Raw genomic sequence first — 27101 nt, 5'->3', positions numbered from 1 at the left:
ATTCATAATCAAAGGAAGTGGGTCAAATCCTACAATGCTAGCTGCATGATTTGAACCAGTTTTTTATACATACCTAGAAGTTAGCATATCAGCACTATCTTAGCTCAGTGGATGGAAGGGATAATAACCTGGTGACTCCCCAACCAGGCGTGGCAGGGCATAGGAGGGGGAGTGCTGCCTTTATAGAATGATCCTCCCCCCATCCTTGCCATCAGGACCCTGCAAATAGGCCCTTGGTAGTGCTGAGGACATGGAGAAGGGAGAAAGGATGGACGGGGGGTGGGCGACAGAGATACTGTATCTCTACCGTAGTCCTGTGGGAATTTGCTGTGGACCATCTGAGTATTAATTTAGGCACGCTTGCCATCTGTGATATGGCTCTACCATAGGCTTCAGGGGGCAGTAGCCACCTGGCCAGCAGTGTGCTATGAGGGTATGGGGCAGGCATGGAGCCCCAGAAGCAGTGTAGAGGCAGAAGGCCTGTGTGTGGGTAGTGCTTTCTTACCAGCATGTTCCGTAAGATATGTATATTTTATGGATCAAAGTCCCTTGTCCTGTTCACATGGAGAATGATATCGTCCCAAAATGTTTTCTTAAATAAATCCACTCTCCTCGGTACGGGCCTCCCTCCTCTTCACCCTGAAAATGTCCCTTGGCATGTGACAGCCCTGTTGTTTCAGCATCTGTGACACAGCAGCCCTTTGAACAGGATGTGACTCCCTGCATACTCTGCTAGCTGTTTCATGCAGAAACTCTTCCTTTGTTCTTAAGGAATTAAACCACAATTAGGCACTGAAGCACAATCATTCTGTGTCTCGATATCCCCACCCTTTCTGTGTTACCACTTTTCATATCAACTCTGTGCAGTCCATCTTCCTTGTTTGATTTCCTGGTCCTAATTCACAATGTGGCACCTCCATTCTTGAGTATGAGTTGTTCAGTGGGTACAGTCAACATTCTAATATTGCTCGGAAAAGTGACTAAGGCCTCTTCTCTGGCCTACATTTTGGATGAGGTGGTAGAAATGCATGTGAAAGCTATTGGGTGACAGTTTATTTTTCTTTCTCCTGTGAGTGATTAGTCTAGAAAGAATTTTTAACTTGCTTTCCTTCCTTCACATGTGATGGTGGCAGTGGGGAAACAAATGGGTATAATTCAGTATAGCAGTGCAAGCAAACCTAATAAACCTCTTCACTGAAAGTCCTCTGGTTGCCTTCTTAGCTGGGAGTCCCATATTGAATGCAGATTTTATTTGTGTTGAAAGACCAGAATCCAGATAACCTTCCAGATAGCTAATCCAGTGTGCCACCCCACCAAGATTATCACTCATTTGTATTTGTTACCACTTTTTATTTAGCTCCATAGAGGTGCATAGCCCTGCACCGAGCAAATAGTGTAAAACTTTCTAAAGTGCATAAGTGATTTAGGAGCCTAAATCCCACTTTGAAAAGTTTTACACTTAGGCGTTTGTCTCAGTGCCTAAATCTGTTTTGAAAATGGGATATAGATTCCTAAATTACTTGGGTAATATAAAATTTTACCCATATTCGCTTCACGTAAGAACTTGTGATTGAGGTAAAGACCAGGATATCTGGAGGAGTTAACAACACTGGGAGGACACAAGAAAGGAGGAGGAGGATGAAAGTGAGGATAGTAAGTACACAGCTACACTACAAACTTGCATGGACACAGCTGCACACAGCTGCTCTAAGCTCTCTCCCGTCGGTTTAATTACTCCACATCCGCAAGAGGAGGGTAGGTATGTCGGCAGGAGAAGTTCTACACCAGTTCTTAGGTCAGTATTACTCACACCCCTGAGCGACATAGTTATATCAAAGTAATTCTGTAGTGTAGGCAAGGGCTAAAATTACAGACCTACATGGGAGACTAATGTACTCACATTGGTGGTTAAAATTTCATTTTAAAGCAGTTTTAATTTGGAATGTACATCAGGGAAGTGAGGGGTATGTAATACAGGCTAATGCAGCTGTACTCTCCTGCATCACTGTTAGCAGGTAGCATGTCACTATGCAGCTATCAATAACCCAAAAAAAGCACACATGTGAGATGTCTCCCACTTCTACATCCATGGTCCAGTCCACAGAATGCTGCTCCCCTCTCAACAATTTCCATTCTGTTATGTCTCCTCACTCATATGGTGTGTGAGTGGGTGTGTATCTGGGGTAAGCATTTGGCTAGTGGCTTTGTGAAAACCGAAGACAGTTTTCCTTAGGAAAAGTCTTTTGTAATCATGATGCCAGAGTAATTTTCCTGTGTACTGTATATATTTTTCAACTGAATTCTGATAAGCGCTGCTAATCGTTTGGGATTTAAGAGGGTTGATAAGAGTTGGTTTTCCTTCATCAGTAGTGCTAGTAGAAATGATCCATAAATGTTACACAAACGTACACACACACAAAAATTGCTTAACCTAAGGTTGTTTGAGTACATTGCGTAGCATTGCACTCACTGAAAATCAAGAGAATTAGCAGTTAAAGCAGCATTAACATACAGACAAACCTCGGTTTACAAGCCTTTCCACTTAAATACCATAATATCCAGATCTTGAAAATCACACTCAGATACACAGCCTATCTCTGGTCACATATGGTTAAGGTCTTAACAACAGGCATGTTTTTACTTTTAAAGGTGTGTAATGTCTTGCTTCTGCAGAAAACATTCTGAGGTTAGAGAGGGGAGGTTGAGTGTGATTTTGAGTGTGATTATGAGGCACTGGATGTATGCATTGTGGATTGTTATATGTTGCAATTAAGAGGGAGTTTTATTGTTAAGTTCCAGTCCATCAGAACTGGTGAAGTTCATTGGACCAAAGCTTCTCTCTGGTTAATCAGAGGAAATTCCCCAGGTGTAGAAGGAGGCCCCTGGTAAGTGACTTGGATAGGGCCAAGGGAGCGGGATAGGAGCCGGCACCGGCGCTGACTTTTGTTTTTGCTGGTCGGTGCTTTCTGCCTTCCAGTTCCACTGTGCTCCATGAATGTGCTCCTGCCACCTACTGGTAGTTTGGGGGTGATGAGCACCCTTTTTTTTTTTCCCGTGGGTCCTTGAGCCCCAGAGCACCCACTCTTGGTGTCTATGCTTGCCAGCAAAGCTAAGTGTGAAGCAGAACTTTGAATTCCACTAGGGAAGAGACACCTTCTCTATCTGGAGAATCTCCTGTTCTTTACTGGAGAGGAACCCTGGTCCGATTGAACCTTATCAGGACTCTTTCATTGGGTCTCTTGCTGATCAACCGTATAAGATTAGTCAGAAGTTTGAAGGTGCAGAAGAGTAATGAATTGGTTGAAGCACAGAGAAAGTTCAGGCGAGGGGCTAGTTAAAAAATCTATCAGGAGAAGAGCCAGGTAAGCACTGATGGAGAAAGGAAGTTGTCCATGAAGGTGCGGTGCTCATTTGGCATCTGTGACAAAAACCCACATGATAAAAAATCTTTGTTTTGGTATACTTTATGAAAATTTCCCCAAATGTTCAAATTGTAATGAAGTATTAAACATTGTGTGAAACCTGAGCTCCATGAATGTAGCCCTTAAGTTCATAGAATCATAGAATCATAGAATATAAGGGTTGGAAGGGACCCCAGAAGGTCATCTAGTCCAACCCCCTGCTCAAAGCAGGACCAATTCCCAGTTAAATCATCCCAGCCAGGGCTTTGTCAAGCCTGACCTTAAAAACCTCTAAGGAAGGAGATTCTACCACCTCCCTAGGTAACGCATTCCAGTGTTTCACCACCCTCCTAGTGAAAAAGTTTTTCCTAATATCCAATCTAAACCTCCCCCACTGTAACTTGAGACCATTACTCCTCGTTCTGTCATCTGATACCATTGAGAACAGTCTAGAGCCATCCTCTTTGGAACCCCCTTTCAGGTAGTTGAAAACAGCTATCAAATCCCCCCTCATTCTTCTCTTCTGCAGGCTAAACAATCCCAGCTCCCTCAGCCTCTCCTCATAACTCATATGTTCCAGACCCCTAATCATTTTTGTTGCCCTTCGCTGGACTCTCTCCAAATTATCCACATCCTTCTTGAAGTGTGGGGCCCAAAACTGGACACAGTACTCCAGATGAGGCCTCACCAATGTCGAATAGAGGGGAACGATCACGTCCCTCGATCTGCTCGCTATGCCCCTACTTATACAATCTGCTCGCTATGCCCCTACTTATACAGGGGTCCCCAAAACAAAAAGTAAGATTGACTGAAAAAAAAAAATGTCCAACAGGAATGGTTTTGTATTGATTTGACTGGTGAAAATCCTGGCAGGACACTTTAGTATGTCAGTGGTCTTGGGAAGTCAAGTTTGATCTTACTGAGATGGTATTATCTTGAAACTGTTCAGTGTGAGGTTTCATGTGTTTGAGAGTTTTAAATCCTCTTTTAGCGCAACACAGTTTTTAATATAGAATCACTCAGGGCGGGTGTCTCCATAATGATCCAGTCATTGGTTTACGGCTCCAGAGTCTTTCAGCTAGAACCATATTCACTATGTGTCTGAGGAAGCTGGAGTTAGTCCAGCGAAGATATTCTGAATTCTGAGCCTTCATTTCTGCTCAGAATTTCGCTTGTAGATCCACCTATTTTGGACAATATCATAAAAATTACTGGAGGGTTTTACATTAGTTTTGCTTATTTTTGGTCCTTTCTTGAGCTCTGCCATCACACACAAGTGGATTTGGAGATGTGACTTGTTTGGAGAACAGGAAAATGTGTTGAGCAAGTAGCCTGCAAGTGATTTGCAAACCGCTTGCTGTGTTTCCATCTACTTAAATTAATACCATAGTGAATGCTCCCATCAGCCAGACTGTGAGGTTATTATGATTCTAAAGAGCTAGAACTGTGTTAAGGGCTCCCCTGTGCCCTCTGCAAACTCCCCTCTCCGCGCCCCCAAAAAATCCCTCCACAGTATACTCCTGTTGGGGCAGCCATAATTTGACCCTCAGAATTTATTATGAGTTTAAGTAGATGTTGATTTGATTTGCAGGTCACCTTTAAACATATCAGCAAAGTTACATGTCAGTGAATCACAGGGCAGGCTTGACAGTATCGTATGGTCCAGTTATGTATAATTAGTCAATTATTTAATAATTTACAGTCTAACATAAAACAAGCTCATTATACACAGTTCCAGCCTAATGAAACAAATTGTCATTTTGTGACTCTAACACCTGCTTTGCATTGTGTAGGCTTTGAATCAGGAATTTGTCGCACAAGAAAGCAGAGCCCTCCCATTGAACTAGAAGAGGCTACCATTTTAAAAGTAAGGCTTGCACTGTTTTTAATTTTGTTTTAGGTCAGATGAATCAGCCTTTCCTCAGTGCTTCTGGCCCTTCTGTTTTCTGAGCTGGCTTTCTGAAGGCAGCAGGGCTTCTGGCCTGTCACTAACAGTGGGATGCTGCCTCTGGTGAGCCACATTTTGCCTCTTTGTTCTTGTGTGTCTTCCTCTCTCCTGTTCTGTCATCTCTTCTATCTCCCTCCCTATTTTTTCTTTCTGCTTCTTCCTTTTTTACTCTGCTTGCCCGTTCTTTGCCATTCTTCCTTAGACCCTATTTAATCCCCTTTCATGCACTCCTCTTTCTCCTGCCCACTTGCCTCACAGTCTTCCCTCCCCCAACCTAGCATAGAAACTCACAAATTAGAGATGGAAAGGGTCTATTAGGACACATATAGCCCTCCACTACCCTATGGAAATGCCGAATTATGTCCGAGCAGGAAGGCTTCCATGGTTCCCTTTGATGAGTATTCCACAGGTTACTAGATCTCGTTAGCTAGTATTTTTTTCAGATAACAGACTAAGTGCAGATTGTCATCCCACTGGGCCACATCCTCAGCTGGTGTAAACTTTTAAAGGCAGTGGATCTAAACGAATTCGCACCATCTGAGAATTTACACCATCTCACGACCATTGTTTCTCATTATACCCTCACATACTCTCATGTGCCACTCTTAGACAGCTGTTTCTACAGTTAACAGCAGAAGTGCTGCAACTTCAGAGTGCTTCTGACTTCCGTACTTATTAGCAGTTGAGGCTAGAAGCGCTACTAGTGTCTGATACTTAGTCCAAATAACCCTTCTTGCATCTAGCACCTAATGGCGTGCTACTAATGATCCTAGATGAAACATGCCATACTGTCCTGGGGGATAATTAATCATGTGACACTAAATTGGATTTAGAAAAGGAGGACTTGTGGCACCTTAGAGACTAACCAATTTATTTGAGCATACGCTTTCGTGAGCTACAGCTCACTTCATCAGATGCATAAAGTGGAAAATGCAGTGAGGATGTTGAAGTGAGTTGTAGCTCACAAAAGCTTATGCTCAGATAAATTTGTTAGTCTCTAAGGTGCCACAGGTCCTCCTGTTCTATATACAGAAGTAATTTTCAGTTGGTCATTTATGCATAGTCCTGTCTTTGACTATTTAAAACTGATTTTAATATCTTGAACTGTGTGAACATTTCATATGAGGTGAGAGATTAAATAGATTGAGGTTAGATTGTTCGGAGAGGAGACAGATAAGAGGAAACATGATAGAGGTGTATCAAATAATCTACCATCGGTAGATGTTCCATTGGTTTCATCTAGCGTGGCAATTCCTATATTGAACTGACCTTTGGAGCAACAATTGCTTAACTAGTTAAGCTGTGTTCTCTTCTTTGTCTTGGACATGGCTAGGGAAGCAAGAGTTCTGTGCTGTCTCATTTTTGTATTTTCAACTCTCAGCTTTACTTTACTATATATAACCTGTTCTTTACTAATGCATGTACTTTTATGTGGCAAGTATCCAAAAGTAAATATACCTCACTATTTTAATTCTCTTTTAAAATTCCCCCAGTGTCTTTACACAGGGCCAAATTCTGATCTCATTTACACCAAAAGAAATTAATCGGTCAGTGGCTTTAACACCAGATTTACACCACTGTAACCAAGAGAAAAATTGGCACCATAATTTGTTCTGCTTGTCATACATGTGATAATCTTTCCATAAATCACTCACTTAAAAGTTCTCTTACTTCCTGGTCTTACCATTCAGATCACATAAAATGTAGATAAAGTATAAGTATTTGTAGAACACCTCCGTCTGCTTTCCCTCCCTCCCACCAGCCCTGTTCTTCCTTCTGTGTCCCTCCCCTACCCCCCCGACTCTAAAACAAACCAGCAAGAATTATGCTTCGACGAGAATACTGGGTTTTTTTTGGTCTCCTCCCATTCTAATTATGACCTGAACTTTGCTTTCACTATAAAGTATGTGTACCGATTACTCTGTGGGAGTGGTGAAACTGCAGCACAGAAACTAAAACGATTTGGATTAATCTGAAAGCTGTTCATTTGCTTGCGCTTCTTCTTATTAACGGCCGAAAACATGCCTTGTGCCTTGTATTGGCTGCGTACCTTTCAACAAGAATCGAGGTAACTTACTCTATGTGTGTGTTTTTGTCTCTTTCTCTTGGTGATCTTTTGAATATTATAAGACTTGAGGCTTGTAATTTTACAGTAGCTACTATCTAATTTCTGCTCTTTAAAATGCATTGGCACTGTCATCGGATTGCCTTATGGGGAAATTTTCATAGCTCTATAAAACAGCAAGTTCCTTTTCTATTACTTTTTTTTTAATATAGTATAAAATATCACAGGCCAGATTCTGATTTCAGTTCCACAGTTGCAAATCTGGAGTAACTTCACTGAAGGAAGCAAAGTTGCTTCAGATTTACATCAGCAGAACAGCAGTTGGAATCTGGCCCATAATTGCTTTTTTGTTTTAATCATCAACATAGTAAAGATAGATGTTGATTGAGGGATAGTGAGATCGCCAGCACTTTCAATGTTGGGGAAAGTACATTGCAGTAAATTGGTGAGCAAGTTCTTGAGACCAGTTTTTCTGTAGGAGTGACATGTTTCCAGGTAAGTAATTTCAGAAGTGTGGGACTTACTGATACTGAATGTTCTTATTGTTCACTAACTGTAAATACAAACTGAAATTGCAGGATTGGCAGCATTTAATTTTGAAAAGATGGTTCTCACAGACTATGGAAACTGTTATTGGTCCCTAGCTGCAAGTGTTAGTTTTTATGGTTATGTGAAGAACGATATGTTAGCTCTCAAAACTCAGAAGGAAAGTTTTTCTTGGCTGGTATTTGAGGTAGAAGTGTTAGGAATGTCTCTTAAATACCCTCAAGTAATCATACTCTCCTTATGCCTGTGCAAAACATTGCTATGGGGAGAGGAAGGAAGGGCAAACGGAAATCCTTCAGATCTTGCTATGTTTATATTTGCAGCCTAGCTGGCTGCATTGGAACTAAGCCAGAAATCTTTTAATTTGTGAATTTCTGTATTTTTATTTTATGAGGCAGATTTCGTGACCTGACCCCCTCCCCTCCATGTCTTAGTTTTAGCAAGTCGTGTACATACGAGGAACTGATTGTCAAATGTTCTGAATAGTATCAGATCTGTGATATCCCATTGCTGAATTCTGCATGTTGGGAATGCATCTTGATGGTCAGGCATCATCTGCTGGAATGGTCAGTATGCCTGCAATGATCAAGAGGAAGCAGTGGTTTTGTTGGGGAAGGGTGAGACAGTGAGCTTCCAGTAGGCATGATGGGAGAACCTCTCTCCACCCCCATCTCCCGCTCACTTCTTTCTTTTTTTTTCTTTTTTTAAATCTTGCTAAAAGTGTAAAAATATTCTGGTATATTGCACACATGGGGCAAAGGGCTTCAGAAGATCAGGGTTGGATTTCCGGAAGCACTCAGAGTTAGCCTGATACTACTTTGTCTTTAACTGGAGTGGTGTTAGGCGAGTGCCGAGTGGTTTTGAATATGCCCCTCTGTCTGTTGTACTGAGCATGGGAAAGGGAGAATGAAACCTCTGAATTCTAATGTCAGTGATCTGCTGTGTGATCTTGGGCATGTCACGGCACTGCTCTGTGCCTCAGTTTCCCCATCTGTACAATTACAATAATATTTAGCTCCCACTGCCTTCCTCACAAGGATGTGATAAAGCTCAATTCGCTAATAATGTTTGCGCAGACTTTTAAAAAATGTGACGAGTTCTCTAAGAGTATTCTGTAAGTATTGTTTTATCAAAAGGAAAGCATTCTCTGAAATGACTGTAAGAATTTAGTATACAAACTGAATACAACACATTGTTGGTGACAAATTAATAGCTATATCCTGCTCATATTGAAGTCAATGGCAACACTTTCATTGATTTCAGTGGTGCAGGATTAGACCTTAAAACCATGCCTAATTAGAGAGAAGACTGGGGAAAAATTATATGAGTAATAGGTATTAATAGAATATGATTTCTATAGTGTAATCCCTAATTCTGTGTGTTACTATGTATTATAGTTGTAAATTGACAATATTAAATTAATTGGGCCAGATTCATCATCAGTGGAACTCTAATGATTTCAGTATTCCACCACAGAGAATCTGGCCCTTGATATGGCACTGTGGTGTTAATAATTAACTGCATTTAGAGGTGGCTGTTTTGTGTGTATTTCACTCTGTTTATCAAATAGCTTGGCTGCTTGGGGGGTAGACTCCATATCAGCGTATTCAGCCAAAAATTGTAAATGTACTAACACGCATTTACTACGGATGTCACAAGCGAACAGAGAGCAGAGATTCAAAACACTGCAGGTAAACAAGGTCATATTGTTCCCTTTTGCTCTGTAAGAGTTGATTTTGTGTCTAATGCAGTAAGCAGTGAATTCATTTTTTAAAAAAGTTGAATGTTTGTGTTTTTACCATCAATATTGCAGATCAATAAATGCAGTTAGGGAGGAGAGATGATCCTGGGCATCACAGAGCCAGGGTTTCTAGTCTAGTTTCTGCTACTGGCTCACTGTGTAATCTCCACCAAATCACTGAGACGATGTGCCTCAGTTTCCTTGTGTGTGAAATGTGGATAATGCTTGGGTTGCACACACATGGAGAATTCACTAATGATTCTAAAGCTCTTTAAAATCCTCAGATGGTAGCTGCTATAAAAAAATATTTTGCCAGTGTTTTCTCTATAACAAACTACCTTTTATATCTGAACGACACTTTGTAATAGCAAAGTGAATTCCACATACCAGCAGAGGCCTCTCCTTTTACTCTAGCACCCATCACGATATTATCAAACAACTAAGCACGCAAATTTATATCCGCATAGCAATGTCCACAGAGGACTTCGTAGCTCATTAGGTTCTCTCTCGGGTTCTCAGAAGCTTTATGAATTCTTTCCCTTTAGATCTCCCTTTTACATTAGCACTGTTTGGAAAAAGAAAAATAATTTCCATTTTCTTCCAAATTCGAAAAATTTTCTACCAGATCTCATTAAAACCTTCTACCACTGTCCTTCCCAGTCTGTTCTCACTAAGGTGGTCTCTTCCCCCTCTCCTTCCCCCTCTCCTTCTGCTGAGCGTGCACTGTGGTCCTGTTTTGTTTTTTGTTTGTCAGGGTCTGTTCTTGCAAGATCCTGAGCACTCCCTGCAAGGTGTTTACTGCCCTCTGCTTCAATTATTATTTTTATTATTAATAACATTATTATTTGTATTACCATTAACTGAGAGCACTCGGCACCACACAGGAATTGGCCCATAGGGCGCAAGTTCTTGAGGGCAGAGGTATTTTTTCTAATAGCAAAACCTCACTGACATGCACTTATATTATTCAGTCAATATTATTGGGGCATTGCCCCTATAGCAGGTGGTGAATTGAGGTCTTTGTATTAGACTTCATGGTTTATACAAAATATATTGAAGTACGCTCACTAGCACATAAAGGAATATTATGGAGAATTAAGACTACGCCAAAGTTATTCAAATAAATGAACAAAGCGGGAAAGTTTCTCCTTGCTTTTTTCCCTTTGTGGTATGTGTTTATTCATTTGCTTACTAACTTGTAAAATTCAGTAATTTTGCGAAGCAGTTCCCAGTTTGGTTTGAATTGGTGAGGTTCTCCTGTCTTCGGTATTTTTTAATCACTATTTGAATTTTTGATGCTGTACCAATAATAAAGCACTGTAAGTTCCAAGAATGTTTTTTAATTACTTTTAGATGTTAAGGTGCCATGCATGTACAGTTACCAAGATTGCATACGTAAATTAGGGGAGGAAGGATAAATTCCTAAATGCCCATTTTACACATGCATGTACCTGATTTGCATGTGCTCCTATGGCAGTTGTGCATTTTCGCATATAGTGAATGGGTTTCTGATTTTTAAGAAGTTAACCCTTAAACTGCAGATAGATTGTTTCATGTTCGTCTTCACTTAGGGCCTGATTTTTGACACCCTTGCTTGTGGGGAGCAGTACCTTATTCTGAGTGTAATCAATTATTTGAATGGGGCTACTTATGAAGTAAGGTACTATTTAATGTGAGAAAGGTGGCAGAACTGGGCCTTAAACCTTAATGAATGATATATTCCTCCTAAATTTGTTTCTTTGCTTCATAATTATCCAGTCACTTTACAAAGGGAGGAAGATGAGTATTATTGCAAGCAAGAAGGGAAAAAGGGAACTCTCTAGATCTGATTTGATTTATTTACGGCTGTTTTACACTTCTGACAATGTAAAGGGGCCTTAAAGTGGATGTAAATTACATTTGTGTCCACTTTAAGGCCCCTTTACACTACAAAGCCTTAGTATAAATGATAATCCAGACTTTTTGAATGAATTTTGATAACATTTTAATTTCAGTTAAGGTTTAAATATGAAATGCAGGGAGTTTACCAAATTCACACTTTTAAGGATCACATCAGAAGGAAATTACAGGACTTGGATTGTAGATTTGTATTCTAGTATTACAGGACTTGGATTCTTGTTTCTCAACGAATAGGTCATGTCCCCATAGGGTCACAAAAGGCAGTCAGGTGTTACAAGATGTTGAAAATGTTCATTACAGTTCTAAAGCAAAGAAAATAAAACCTTCAGTGTTTGTGAGGTTCAATGTAGTAGTTGTTGTCGTAATTGTCCTGTGTAGGCTTAGTATTGTGATTGCTGATACATTTAACTATAAACGTAAGTAAAATCTGTAAGGGAAACATGAACATTTTTGTCTTAGAATAAGGGGTTGTGAACCTAAGAAAGGTTGAGAAACATTGTTCTTGACTATTATAAACAATGGGGAATGAGTCCATGCTACAGTTCTCGTGGAATTTTAAATCTTATACTGCATGGCCCTGATTCTGCAGTAATAACATACACAACGCTTTCAGTTAAATTAGTTTCAGAGTAGCAGCCATGTTAGTCTGTATTCGCAAAAAGAAAAGGAGGACTCAAATATGCTCAAATAAATTTGTTAGTCTCTAAGGTGCCACAAGTACTCCTGTTCTTTTAGTTAAATTAGTGGGAGTTTTCCTTGTGTCAGAAATACAGGATCAGGCCCTAAAGCATTAATCTGATTGATCAGCCTGCTGTGACTGTTGAAACATTGATTTGAACACAGTGGCATATTGACAGCTGTATTCTCAAAAAAGTGGGATTGTGTGCTGTACGTGTTCTTACAACTGTACCGCACTGAAGCAAGAAGTCACGCTGATCTGCAGTGGAGTTCACTGGTACTAAGATTTTAACTGAGGTCAGTAATGAACTGAAACCATTTTTCTAGCATTTGTTTTCCCAGCAGAGGAGCTGGGAACCACCTCCTGGAGGTTTCAGGGAAACTCATTGTCCACTTAAACCTTTGAGGAGGAATTTCCCTTCTGGCCCCAGCCTGCTAATTATGTTGTAAATCTTCAGATATGCCTTAACTTGCTTCCTACCCCCTGTGTTTTTTCTTTTTCTTTCGTTTTTTCTAAACTTCCATACACATCCATCCTTCCTTGCTGTGACAGGCAGGCTGAACTACTCTTAATGCACAGCATTTCCACAGTGGGGATTGGCTGATGTGGTTTTATTTCGGAGGCCCTGTCTACACTGGCAAGTTTCTGCGCAGTAAATCAGTTTTCTGTGCTGGAACTCTCGAGGTGTACACACTGACATGCCACTTAGTGCACAGAAACTGTGCCATTGCAGTGCTGTAAAAATAGCACCCTGACGAGAGGCGTAGAGCTTTCTCCGCCGGGGCTACAGTGCTGAGGTGCCAGTGTAGACGCCGGGGTCATTACAGTGCTGTGATTGGCCTCCGGGAGGCGTCCCACGATGCCTGTTCTCGCCTCTCTGCTCATTGGTTTGAACTCTACTGCCGTGCCCTGAGTGACCAACCATTATCCCACCCCGTAAATGCCTTTGGAATTTTGAAAGTCCCCTTCCTGTTTGCTCGGCGATGCGTGCAGGTTCTCAGCACATCTTTGTAGGTGGCCATGCCTGCTCCACGCACCTGGCAATCCCTCGCTTGGAACAATGCCGAGCTGCTGGACCTCATCAGCATTTGGGGAGAGGAGGCTGTCCAGTCCCAGCTGCACTCCAGCCGTAGGAATTATGATACCTACAGACAGATTTCACGATGCATGACAGAAAGGGGCCATGACCGGGACACACTGCAGTGCAGGGTCAAAGTGAAGGAGCTGTGGAACACCTACCACAAGGCGCAGGAGGCAAACCGCCGCTCTGGTGCTGCGCCCACGAGCTGCCAGTTCTACAAAGAGTTGGACGCGATACTCGGCGGCAACCCCTCCTACACTGCGAAAACCATTGTGGCTACTTCGGTGGCTCGCGTGCCAGTTGAGAGGAGAGGAGGCCCCTGGTAAATGGATTTGATTTTGGGAATTGCTGAAGCGAGTTGTTGGGAGCAGGAGGGTTGCAGAAAGCAGGCTTGTCTCCCACCGCATGCCTAGTCTGAGCAGGAGAACAGGCTGTTGATTGACTCCCTCACTTCACGGGAATCTCCTTCAGAGATCTCCAGGAAACTCATGTGGAGATACTGGGCAATCCGCTGCCTCAGGTTCTTCGGCAGAGCTGCTGTTTCTTGCCCCATTAACAGTAACTTTCTCGCGCCACTGTGCCGTCATGGGGGGACGGACGAGGACCATTGCTGCACACAGGTGAGCCACATAGAAGCCAGGGCAGAAGTCACGGGCTTGGAGAAGACCCTTCCTTGATTCCCTGCTCACCCTCAGCAGCGAGATATCTTCCATAATGATCACATGCTGTGGAAAGTGTGAGGACAGGAATGATTGCCAGTCCTACCCCCTACAGTGCTGGCTCTCCCCAAGAGCCATGTGCCCAATGTACAGCAGGGTCGGGGAAGACCTGCCCCTGCAGTTACTTACCATTTTGGGGGTCTTGTGGCTCATGTGTGCTTGCCTGGGCAGCCAGTTAGTGAAAGGTGTGTGAGTACTGGCTCTGTTTTAAATTACTGAATCAATGTTCTCTGTGTTGCAGACAATACTACTTCTGTAAAATGTTGCATTTAAACTTCACAGAGATGACCTTGGGAGCCCAGCCTCTCTCTTTGTTATCAGTGGCCGAACAGCTGCGCAGAATTAGAAAGTGGCCAAGAAGAGATAAGGACGACTTTCTGCGTGAGGTTATGATGCACTCCGCTGTCAAAAAACAGGAATTGAAGGAGTGGTGGGACAGCAAGAAGAGGGACCGAAAGGAGAACTCGGCATGCCAAAATTAAGCCATGTAGCAGCTCTTAAAGGTTACGGAGCGCCAAGCAGACATGCTCCAGGCAATACTAGTTCTTCAAAGCAAGCAGCTCCGTGCCTGCCCTCCCCTTCAGCCGCTGTCGCAAAACTCTTTCCCATGCTCCCCCCAGACACCGCCAACACACTGTTATCAACCTCCTGGCTCCAGTCTATACCCGCGGCATTCCACTCCTGCCCCGTCACAGTCCAGTCCTGCGGACTCCCACTATCCACCGCACTCAACACCCATCCCTCTGCAGTTTGGCCCTGCTGAAGTACAGTACTCACTGTATTGTACTCCAAAGGAGAAGGTTGGATATGATCCCTGGACATACACAAATCTTAGCCGTCCTGGGACCCCTCCTCCTCCTGGGACCTTGCCTTTCCCCCATCCCCTTCACTGCTGATGGGTTTGTTTTTTTTTTACTCTCTCCTCCGGTTGTTGTCTTTTAATAAAAGAATTGTGTTGGTTTGAAAGCAATCTTTATTAATTGAAAGCAAAAAGAGCCCTTCAGAGCAGTGTACAATTATGTTAAACCCACATAGTACATCGTCTGCACCAATCACCTGTTAGCATTACAAGCACTGCGCTCCTGAGCATAGCAACAAATATTAGTGACTTTCAGCTTCAAAATGCTGCCTCAAGGCATCCCTGATCCTTATGGCCCCACGCTGTCCGCCTCTAATAGCCCTGTTTCTGGCTGTTCAAACTCAGCCTCCAGGTGCTGAGCCTCTGCGGTCTAGCCCTGGGTGACGCTTTCACCCTTCCCTTCACAAATATTATGGAGCATACAGCATGCGGCTATAAGCTTAGTAATATGTCTTCGGCCAGGTCCACCTTCCCATAGAGGTAGCACCAGCGGGCTTTTAAACGGCCAAAACCACACTCAACAGTCATTCTGCACTTGCTCAGCCTGTTGTTGAACCGCTCCTTGCTGCTGTCAAGTTGCCCCGTGTATGGCTTCATAAGCCACGGCATTAAGGGGTAGGCAGGGTCTCCCAGGATCACAATGGCCATCTCGACTTCCCCTATGGTGATCTTTGAAGAAAGTCTTTGCTTGCAGCTTCCTGAACAGACCAGTGTTCCGAAACGTGCGTGCGTCATGCACCTTTCTGGACCAGCCTGCGTTAATGTCTGTGAAACGCCCACGGTAATCCACAAGCACCTGGAGAACCATTGAGAAATACCCCTTCCAATTAATGTACTCGGTGGCTAGGTGGTCTGGTGCCAGAACTGGAATGTGTGTGCCATCTATCACCCCTCCACAGTTAGGGAAGCCCATTTGTGAAAAGCTATCTACAATGTCACGCACGTTACCCAGAGTCACAGCTTTTTGGAGCAGGATGTGATTAATGGCCCTGCACACTTCCGTCAACATGAGTCCAAAGGTAGACTTTCCCACTCCGAACTGATTAAGAACTGATTGGTAGCAGTCTGGAGTAGCCAGCTTCTACAGTGCTATCACCACACACTTCTCCAGTGGCAGGGCAGCTCTCGTTCTCATGTCCTTGCGCCGCAGGGCTGGGGCGAGCTCATCACACAGTCCCATGAATGTGGCTTTCCTCATCCGATAGTTCTGCAGCCGCTGCTCGTCATCCCAGATGTGCATCACGATGTGATCCCACCACTCAATGCTTGTTTCCCGAGCCCAAGAGTGGCATTCCACTGTGGTCAGCACCTCCGTGAATGCCACAAGCAATCTCGTGTCATAGCTACTATGTGTGGCGAGATCAATGCTGCACTCCTTTTGCCTTTGTAGTTTAAGGAATAACTCCACTGCCACTCGTGATGTGTTAGAGTGAGCAACATACTAGTCAGCAGTTCGGAATCTGTTCCTGCAGCCTGAAGATGCACGGCGCACAGTACACAAATGGTTGAAAGTTGGCACCAAATGCAGACGGAAGCACAGGGATTGCTGGGATGTGAAGCAATGCATCATAGGGCATTGCGACAGGACCCAGGATGACCTGCGATCCCCTCCGCCTTCCCATAACTCTTAGCGGCAGAAGAGAAAGAGGTGCTCTGTGGGATAGCTGCCCAGAGTGCACCGCTCCGAATACCACTGCAAGTGCCACAAGTGTGAACACGCTATTGCGCAGGCAGCTGACAGTGTGAACACACAACCGTGGTTTCCCTTCAGCGCTCTTTGAGTGGCGCTGTAACTGCCGGTGCTGTAACTCTACCAGGGTAGACATGCCCTGAGCTTCTGTTATTTGTCTGGTTGAGCCCCTCGAAGTTCATGTGCATAAAATATGTGCATTTTGTACTTCTGTAACATTGTATTCTGGGACCACTAGTCTCTGTGTGTCTGCAGTCTGCTCCAATAGTTGTGACCTTCACATTCCTACTTAATTTCCATTTTTCTCCTTGTTTGAATTAAGTTGGGGGCCCCTGATTTACGGTAAGTACTGTTGCTTGTTGTAACTAACAAACATAGACAGCACTGTTGTCAGTGGAGATTGAACCTGGAACCTTCAACACCAAAGTACAGGCCTCTATCAGTCAAGGTAAAAGAGAGCTCCTATAGCTGTGAAAAAGTAATAGGCTATTTAAATCATTGGGCCAAGCAGTAGGGAACACAATTGTAGGCGCTATACTGCTGCATTATGCTGTATTTGTGTTTCATGCTCCCATTCCATGGCCTAGAAGTTTGACAGTTGGGGTTTTTTTTTGTTATGTTTTGTTTTTGTTTTCTTCTCTTTGGGCTAGCATTAAACTGCATTTAGTGCCACCTGTACTAAAAACTTTACAATAATCAGTTTGATCAGTGACCTTTCAGTATCAATATGGTTGGAAGTGATTGGAACCAAAATTCCTGCCCCGCGCTGCTGCTTCAAAGCAACATAAGAATGAAAGATGGGTTTGTGTTCACTGAATATGTTTGGTTTTTTTATACAGGATTTGCATGCTACACTGATGTGATTATGGACCTGGGTGACCACTTTTAGTAAAATGTGGCCTCCTGCTGGGGGTTTGAGGGAATATTTTTGCTGTTAGGTACATGAGCACCTATTAGTCAGAGGATGAATCATTGAAACCTGAGGAAAAGTGTTTTGTAACCAGATCCCTATCTAAACGTTAACTGCATTCAAATCACTGTAAAATCAGCAAAGTCCCCTAGCATAAATTATTGACGTTACTCCTACTTCTTATCCATTATTAAAATTAAAAAAAAAAGACTCAACTTTGTCTTCAGCACAGGAAACTGACAGAAGCATTTAGTATAGCATTTATAGCTATTGTAATTTGGCTAAATTTGAAAGTATGTCTGACTTCAAATAATTTAAATCTGAAGATACTAACTGCATCCAAGAAGAAGTTTAATTTCCAGACTGCTTGTCAGATTCACCAGCTATTTCAGGGCTCCTAAGTGCTCTAGACAGAACTAACGCTAGAATAAATGGGTGTTCTGTGCAGAAGAGAAGAGCTTCTTATGAAATGTAAGTTCTTCTGTTCCCATGGAGCAAAATTCTGGCCTCCCTTGCACTGTGCAACCACTGTTGTCTCCGCTAAACTGTGGTGTTAGATCTTCGTTGGTCAGCTCTCCTTTCATTTGTATGTTGCTGCTAGCCTCAAATCTCCATTCTTGGCTGTTTGCATGTTAAAATCTAGCAGAGGTATACTGAGGGATCGATCCTGTTGGGTGCTGAATGCCTCATGTAAAGTTCTGAGAGTTCTACATTATGAAAATGATGATGGAAAGGTTCTGGATGAGCTATTCTGGTGGCAGCACTTAGAGCTAGAGTGGGCTCAGCTGGAGTTTGGAGATGGCGATCTTTCACCTGCTTTAGTGTATAGTAACGGGATCACACACTGTTGACTTCAGAAGAGCCTGTCTGATCTATGTAAGGGGACTGTTGCCCCCTTACTAACATTCAGTGGGGGTGTTTTGGTTGGCTAGTTCCCAGTACTAAAAGGGGAAAGGTCTATAGGAAACCAGGACCCTGAGACTGATAGTCCCCATGAACAATGGGGAGAGGCCAATGCTCCAGGTCAGCCTGAATGACAGGGTGGGCAGGCTAATCAGAGAGTCAGGAGGCCAGGGAGGTCCCGTCCTCCGTGTGAGCTGGATTTGCCTGGGTCAGACAGAGTGCGGCCAAGCTAAGGAGAAAGCAGGGGCCCAAGCTAAGCTGGGGAGCAGAGCTGTGCCAGATCCGGAGGGACCAGAAAAGCAGCCCAGAGAGAGCAGACCCTGTCCTGGGAGCAGAGAATCATAGAATCATAGAATGTCTAGGTTGGAAGGGACCTCAGGAGGTCATCTAGTCCAACCCCCTGCTCAAAGCAGGACCGATCCCCGACTAAATCATCCCAGCCAGGACTTTGTCAAGCCTGACCTTAAAAACCTCAAAAGAAGGAGATTCCACCACCTCCCTAGGTAACGCATTCCAGTGTTTCACCACCCACCTAGTGAAAAAGTTTTTCCTAATATCCAACCTAAACCTCCCCCACTGCAACCTGAGACCATTACTCCTTGTTCTGTCATCTGCTACCACTGAGAACAGTCTAGAGCCATCCTCTTTGGAACCCCCTTTCAGGTAGTTGAAAGCAGCTATCAAATCCCTCCTCAGTCTTCTCTTCCGCAGACTAAACAATCCCAGTTCCCTCAGCTTCTCCTCATAAGTCATATGTTCCAGTCCCCTAATCATTTTTGTTGCCCTTTGCTGGACGTTTTTCAATTTTTCCACATCCTTCTTGTAGTGTGGGGCCCAAAACTGGACACAGTACTCCAGATGAGGCCTCACCAGTGTCGAATAGAGGGGAACGATCACGTCCCTCGATCTGCTGGCAATGCCCCTACTTCTGCATCCCAAAATGCCATTGGTCTTCTTGGCAACAAGGGCACACTGTTGACTCATATCCAGCTTCTTGTCCACTGTCACCCCAGGTCCTTTTCTGCAGAACTGCTACCTAGCCATTCGGTCCCTAGTCTGTAGCGGTGCATTGGATTCTTCCGTCCTAAGTGCAGGACTTTGCATTTGTCCTTGTTGAACCTCATCAGATTTCTTTTGGCCCAGTCCTCTAATTTGTCTAGGTCCCTCTGTATCCAATCCATACCCTCCAGCGTAGGTACCTCTCCTCCCAGTTTAGTGTCATCTGCAAACTTGCTGAGGGTGCAATCCACACCATCCTCCAGATCATTTATGAAGATATTGAACACAACTGGCCCGAGGACCGACCCTTGGGGCACTCCACTTGATACCGGCTGCCAACTAAACATGGAGCTATTGATCACTACCCGTTGAGCCCGACGATCTAGCCAGCTTTCTATCCACTTTATCATCCATTCATCCAGCCCATACTTCTTTAACTTGCTGGCAAGAATACTGTGCGAGACCGTGTCAAAAGCTTTGCTAAAATCAAGGAACAACACATCAATTACTTTCCCCTTATCTCGTCATAGAAGGCAATTAGATTAGTCAGGCGTGACTTGCCCTTGGTGAATCCATGCTGACTGTTTCTGATCACTTTCCTCTCCTCTAAGTGCTTCAGAATTGATTCCTTGAGGATCAGCACCATGATTTTTCCGGGGACTGAGGTGAGGCTCACTGGCCTGTAGTTCCCAGGATCCTCCTTCTTCCCTTTTTTAAAGATTGGCACTACATTAGCCTTTTTCCAGTCATCTGGGACTTCCCCCGTTTGCCACGAGTTTTCAAAGATAATGGCCAATGGCTCTGCAATCACATCCGCCAACTCCTTTAGCACTGTCGGATGCAAGGCATCCGGCCCCATGGACTTGTGCTCATCCAGCTTTTCTAAATAGTCCCGAACCACTTCTTTCTCCACAGAGGGCTGGTCACCTCCTCCCCATGCGTGCTGCCCAGTGCAGTAGTCTGGGAGCTGACCTTATTCGTGAAGACAGAGGCAAAAAAAGCATTGAGTACATTTGCTTTTTCCACATCCTCTGTCACTAGGTTGCCTCCCTCATTCAGTAAGAGGCCTACACTTTCCTTGACTTTCTTCTTGTTGCTAACATACCTGAAGAAACCCTTCTTGTTACTCTTAACATCTCTTGCTAGCTGCAACTCCAGGTGTGATTTGGCCTTTCTGATTTCGCTCCTGCCTGCCCGCGCAATATTTTTATACTCTTCCCTGGTCATTTGTCCAATCTTCCACTTCTTGTAAGCTTCTTTTTTGTGTTTAAGATCAGCAAGGATTTCACTGTTAAGCCAAGCTGATCGCCTGCCATATTTACTATTCTTTCTACACATCGGGATGGTTTGTCCCTGTAACCTCAAAAAGGATTCTTTAAAATACAGCCAGCTCTCCTGGACTCCTTTCCCCCTCATGTTATTCTCCCAGGGGATCCTGCCCATCAGTTCCCTGAGGGAGTCAAAGTCTGCTTTTCTGAAGTCCAGGGTCTGTATTCTGCTGCTCTCCTTTCTTCCCTGTGACAGGATCCTGAAATCGACCATTTCATGGTCACTGCCTCCCAGGTTCCCATCCACGTTTGCTTCCTCTACTAATTCTTCCTGGTTTGTGAGCAGCAGGTCAAGAAGAGCTCTGCCCCTAGTTGATTCCTCCAGCACTTGCACCAGGAAATTGTCCCCTGCACTTTCCAAAACCTTCCTGGATTGTCTGTGTACCGCTGTATTGCTCTCCCAGCAGATATCAGGGTGATTGAAGTCTCCCATGAGAACCAGGGCCTGCGATCTAGTAACTTCCATGAGTTGCCGGAAGAAAGCCTTGTCCAGCTCCTCCACCTGGTCCAGTGGTCTATAGAGCTGCAGCCCCAAAGCTAGAGGCACAGGCCAGAGAGAGCAGATTTGCCCTGGAGCAGAGTGGCGGCAACCAGAGCCAGAGGGGCCAGAAAATCGGCCCAGGAAGCAGGTCAGTGCTGGGAGCAGAGTCACAGAAGCAGCCTGCAGAGCAGACCTGTCCTGGGAGCGGAGCTGTAGCAGCCAGAGCCAGAGGGGCCAAAGGAGCAGCCCAGGGAGCTGGAGGCAGAGCAGCAGCTGTCCAGAGACAGAGTGGTGGAGCTGAGGCTGGAGCAGTCCGGAGCTGGGTGCGGTGGGCAGCTGGGGAGAGCGAGGGGGACCCTGGGCAGCGGGCCCAGCACAGGGAGACGCCTCAGCCAAGAGGCTCTGCAGGCCAGGCTTGGATCGTAACCCCGACAGGGCGGGGGTGACATTGGGAAGAAGGGTCCTACTACTTAGAGCCTGAGAGCGTGAGGCCACCACAGGAGCAAGTGTCCAACCCACAGGCATCCCTGCAGCACGGCCAGGGCCGGAGAAGAAGGCCTGGGACTTCATAGAATCATAGAATCATAGAATATAAGGGTTGGAAGGGACCCCAGAAGGTCATCTAGTCCAACCCCCTGCTCGAAGCAGGACCAATTCCCAGTTAAATCATCCCAGCCAGGGCTTTGTCAAGCCTGACCTTAAAAACCTCTAAGGAAGGAGATTCTACCACCTCCCTAGGTAACGCATTCCAGTGTTTCACCACCCTCTTAGTGAAAAAGTTTTTCCTAATATCCAATCTAAACCTCCCCCACTGCAGCTTGAGACCATTACTCCTCGTTCTGTCATCTGCTACCATTGAGAACAGTCTAGAGCCATCCTCTTTGGAACCCCCTTTCAGGTAGTTGAAAGCAGCTATCAAATCCCCCCTCATTCTTCTCTTCTGCAGGCTAAACAATCCCAGCTCCCTCAGCCTCTCCTCATAACTCATGTGTTCCAGACCCCTAATCATTTTTGTTGCCCTTCGCTGGACTCTCTCCAGTTTATCCACATCCTTCTTGAAGTGTGGGGCCCAAAACTGGACACAGTACTCCAGATGAGGCCTCACCAATGTCGAATAGAGGGGAACGATCACGTCCCTCGATCTGCTCGCTATGCCCCTACTTATACATCCCCAAATGCCATTGGCCTTCTTGGCAACAAGGGCACACTGCTGACTCATATCCAGCTTCTCGTCCACTGTCACCCCTAGGTCCTTTTCCGCAGAACTGCTGCCTAGCCATTCGGTCCCTAGTCTGTAGCTGTGCATTGGGTTCTTCCGTCCTAAGTGCAGGACCCTGCACTTATCCTTGTTGAACCTCATCAGATTTCTTTTGGCCCAATCCTCCAATTTGTCTAGGTCCGTCTGTATCCTATCCCTCCCCTCCAGCGTATCTACCACTCCTCCCAGTTTAGGGACTTACAAGGAGCAGACTGCGAACTGCCCTGACATTTCAGAGACACTGTTTATGATGTTCCCTGCCACAGAGCGGGGTGATGTGCTTCCGTTAACCCTTTCCCATTTTTCCTTATTCTTTTTAGAATTAATTGTTGATTAAATAACTTGCATTTGCTTTAACTTGTATGTAATGATCAGTGGGTCAGAGGAGTGCCCAGTGCAGAGAGAGTACCCTGGAGTGGGGACACCCTCGCCCCTGTCCTAGGTGACCACAGCAGGGTTGGGGGTCGAGCCCCCCAGGAATCCTGGGCCCAGCCTTGTTGGGGTTACGAGGACTCTGCCAGACAGGAGAGTGGAAGGGGAGGCCACTGGGTAAAGGAAGTGGGAGCGAGGACTCAGATCCTTTTGCTAGCCCACTTCACCGGGGTAGTACAGAAGCCAGGAAAGTTCCCCACAATAGCGGGACTGTTCCCCCGCTTACATCTAGGTGACATATAGCAGGAGCACTGAGTATGCACCTATTAAGAGTTGCTGCAATGTGGCTATAACTGTGTGTGTTTAAGGAGAGGGGGGAGATTAAAGGTGGGTTAAAACACTGTTTGGACTAACCCAGAGCTTGAGTTAATGCTTCAGGGCAGGAAATAACCTATTAAATAATATATATGGCTGGGAGAAAGTGCACATCTCTCCTCTGACACTCAAACACTTAAATATGGATAAGGAGTAAAGAAGATGTCATCTGTTGGGTGACCTTCGCTGTAGTGCTCATTCATCCATTCTGGCTTCTTATTCTTTCCAGAGAGGAAACAAAGGGAAACAAATGGGGAAGTGTTGGCTGTATCAGAATGAGTTCATTTATATTCATGTAAAATGGAATCAAGCAGGGCCCAGAGAGTTTTCACGATCCTGAGGTGAGAATTTATTTCCAGAAGAAATACAGGCAAGTTTGAAAGCTCATCACTGGAAGTGAAAGCTGCCATCCCCTCTTCTTGGGGCTTCCAACTCTATATCTTTTGGCAGGAGAGTCTGACGAGAGGTGTGTATTTCATAAAACCCCACATAGGTGAACTTGAAGAGCATGTAATGAATTCTTGGTTCCTGGGTGGGTTTTATTACACAACGTGGTTTCTACAACTCATTGCTATAAATCAAATAAACAAAAAAGTAGCAGTTGATAATAATATTACAGTTCTTAGGTTATGTAGTGCAATATTGCCCTGGGCTCTAAAAGCTTCCAGTCAGTTAAGGTCAGGCATAATTGCAAAGAAGCTGTCATCATCTCATTCGTGCTTGTTGTAATAAATAGTAAATAATCTACCAAGAGCTGAGTGTGCTACCTACAACCTACCAAGAACTGAGTGTGCTCAGTGACCCAGGCATTTGGGACAAGGGGAAATAAAGACATAGCAGTAATTAACTTCCTTGCTCTCCAATATTGATTTTCATAATTCATTAAATTAAGACATAAATTAGATTATATGCTATTTTGGGAAAGGACCCTGGCTCTGCTCTGATACTCTGGTGTAGGTCAGAAGTAAGTCCACTGGAGTCAGTGAAGTTGCATTGGTGTAAAATATTTTAGATCAAAATGGCTTAATTCTAAGCATGATAGTTTTTTTTTTTTTAAGTATTTTAACATTTGTGGGGAATGTCTGTGTGAACAGTGGTATTAACCCACATGATGCTGTTTATTTTTAGTCTCTGAACTGTTCTTCTATTACAGGGGTGATTGAAAGTACTGTCAATATTGACTCAAGATTACACAATGGGGTCGCGGTACATTAATGTGAGTTAATGCTTGTGTGATAGGCAGGCCTTTTATCATTGGCCTCTTTTGACTGGTTGTGCCAGATCTGTTAATATATGTATTGTCTCACCGAAGCCTGCTTCTTTGAGCTCACTTGGTGAGATTTACCTTTCTTTTTGGAGCCAGAGATCATGAGTTCTATTCCCTTTGCCATAGAGATGTTGGTGGTTTGCTACTGTGGTGCTTGCATCTTTTTGGCCATAGATAATTATTTTAATCTGAGAAGAAATACTGTATAATAGTTGAAGCATCAGACTAGGAACCAGTGGATCTAGGTTCTGTTTCTGGCCTCTGCTGTTGACTTAGTGTGTGATTTTGGACAACTTACCTTCTCTACCCTTGGTTTTGCCATTTTTCTAGAATAGGAATAATAGTGGCTATCTAACTGAGGATTGCAAAACTTTATTTAATTAATGTTTTAAAGGGCTTGGAGCTCCTCAAATAGAAAGCATTATGGATGCGCAAAGTGAAAAATATAGTCAAAACAATGGGCCCAGTTCATGGCTTGTGTAAACTGTTGGGATTACACCATGGTTGCATTTGACTTAATGATGTCTAATAAACCTATCTTGACAATGTACCTCATTAGGTCATAGTTTTTTCTATTAGTCCTCCTAATTTTCTAAACTGTGATTATATCATTCTGGAATCTCTGGAGCAGTGGTGGGCAACCTGCGGCCCGTCAGGGTAATCTACTAGTGGGCTGCAAGACAGTTTGTTTACATTGACCGTCTGCAGGCACAGCCACTCACAGCTCCCAGTGGCCATGGTTCGCCGTTCCCAGCCAATGGGAGCCACGGGAAATGGTGGCCAACATGTCCCTGTAGCCCATGCCACTTCCCGCAGCTCCCATTGGCTGTAAGACTGTCAGTGTAAACAAACTGTCTTGCGGATTACTCTGACAGGCTGCGTGTGGCCCGCGGGCTGCAGGTTGCCCACCACTGCTCTAAAGGTACTGGATATTCTTGTTTAGGGGCTGATTCAGCAATGCACTGTAAGCACATGAGTAGTCTCAAAGTCAAGGTGTCCTGGATTGGGGCCTTACTCTTCAACATCAGTAAATTTTGACAGTTCTGTCAAAAAAAGAGGAATAAAAAAAATAGGCCAAATTTCTTAAATCTGGGTACAGTGACAAAGTTCCTCCTCTGCCTTGGTGGGTCCTGCACTTATTGGCAGATTTGCTCGCCTCAGAGGTTCACGGCAGCCCTCAGTTTGGCCACTTTCATGGCTCAAATCTGCCGTTCACTCAGTTAACCTCATCACTGGCCAGCATGGGGAAAAGGAAGAACAATCCCCACAATCTCTGCTGATCCACCTAGTGGATCAGGGAACAGGCCAGAGACCTTCCCCTCTGGTGGAACCCACAGTCCAGGTGAACTCCTCCAAGTAGGGAGTTGGAGGGATGGGGGGAACCCAGGCCCACCCTCTACTCCAGGTTCCAGCCCAGGGCCCTGTGGATTGCAGCTGTCTACAGTGGCTCCTGTAACAGCTGCGTGACAGCTACAACTCCCTGGGCTACTTCCCCATGGCCTCCTCCCAACACCTTCCAGAGCTGAACCCTGCAGCTCCCATTGAATAAATTTTGAGGGACATCATTGCTAAACTTAACTAACTGAAATGTGAAGGGGTCATCACATGAAGGAAAACAACACCCATGGATGATGTGACTGGGAATACAAATGGGAGATTGGAGTTTCCATATAACAAGTGCAGTTAAATTTTGTGAAGGGTTGTGGAGGACACTGAGGGGGTTCTTCCTGGCAACCTACTGAGAATTTTCCGAAATTGAAACTGTGCAGGGACATTGGGACAGTCAGTGTAGAGCAGAAGAGAAACATTAGGTGAGTGAGGTGAAATGGAGTTGGAAATATTCTGTGGGATCCAGGAGATGGAGTACCTAGATATACTTTTGGGAAAACAGGAAGTTGTGTGTGTTTGACAATAAAACCGGCCCTGGCTATGGGTAGCAGTTCTCAGTACCTTGGTACTGAAACTCAAAATTAACAGAAGTTTTCTCTAAAGTTGGATGCGGATAGGGATATTGGTCAAATAGAAATAAAGCAGTCACCTGAAAAAGGCAATTTTAGAAATTAATCTGGTTGAGTAGGATTATAAAAGTTTGTTTAGAAGTATACGTTTTTCATCTCTCCCTTAAACTGACTCTTCTTTACATTTTTAGGAGAAATACTTCAGACACATTAAATTCACAGAGCAACTTTCATACTAGGGGAAACTTTGGGGAAAAAATATACAAAAATTAGGTTTCAGAGTAACAGCCGTGTTAGTCTGTATTCGCAAAAAGAAAAGGAGTACTTGTGGCACCTTAGAGACTAACCAATTTATTTGAGCATGAGCTTTCGTGAGCTACAGCTCACTTCATCGGATGCATACCGCGGAAACTGCAGCAGACTTTATATACACACAGAGAATATTCTGTGTGATTCTCTGTGTGTATATAAAGTCTGCTGCAGTTTCCGCGGTATGCATCCGATGAAGTGAGCTGTAGCTCACGAAAGCTCATGCTCAAATAAATTGGTTAGTCTCTAAGGTGCCACAAGTACTCCTTTTCTTTTTACAAAAATTAGGGACATTATCCTGAAATCAGACCCA

At 44.3% G+C, this 27101-nt stretch overlaps 1 long non-coding RNA gene across 12 annotated transcripts in view; it reads left to right on the top strand.

Moving 5' to 3' along the window:
* Positions 1–27101, top strand: part of LOC125630552 (uncharacterized) — a 183246-nt gene that overhangs the window by 122683 nt on the left and 33462 nt on the right. For 11 of the 12 annotated variants that reach the window (XR_012666626.1, XR_012666623.1, XR_012666625.1 and 8 more), the window contains one exon: positions 5195–5268. The exons of the other annotated variant lie outside the window; for it this stretch is intronic. This is a non-coding gene — a long non-coding RNA (uncharacterized LOC125630552). The remainder of the gene's footprint in view (positions 1–5194; positions 5269–27101) is intronic. 12 annotated transcript variants of the gene reach the window in all.

The sequence above is a fragment of the Caretta caretta genome, chromosome 1, assembly GCF_965140235.1.
Source record: "Caretta caretta isolate rCarCar2 chromosome 1, rCarCar1.hap1, whole genome shotgun sequence".
NCBI lineage: Eukaryota > Metazoa > Chordata > Testudines > Cheloniidae > Caretta > Caretta caretta.
This window is presented reverse-complemented; position numbering and strand designations above follow the sequence as displayed.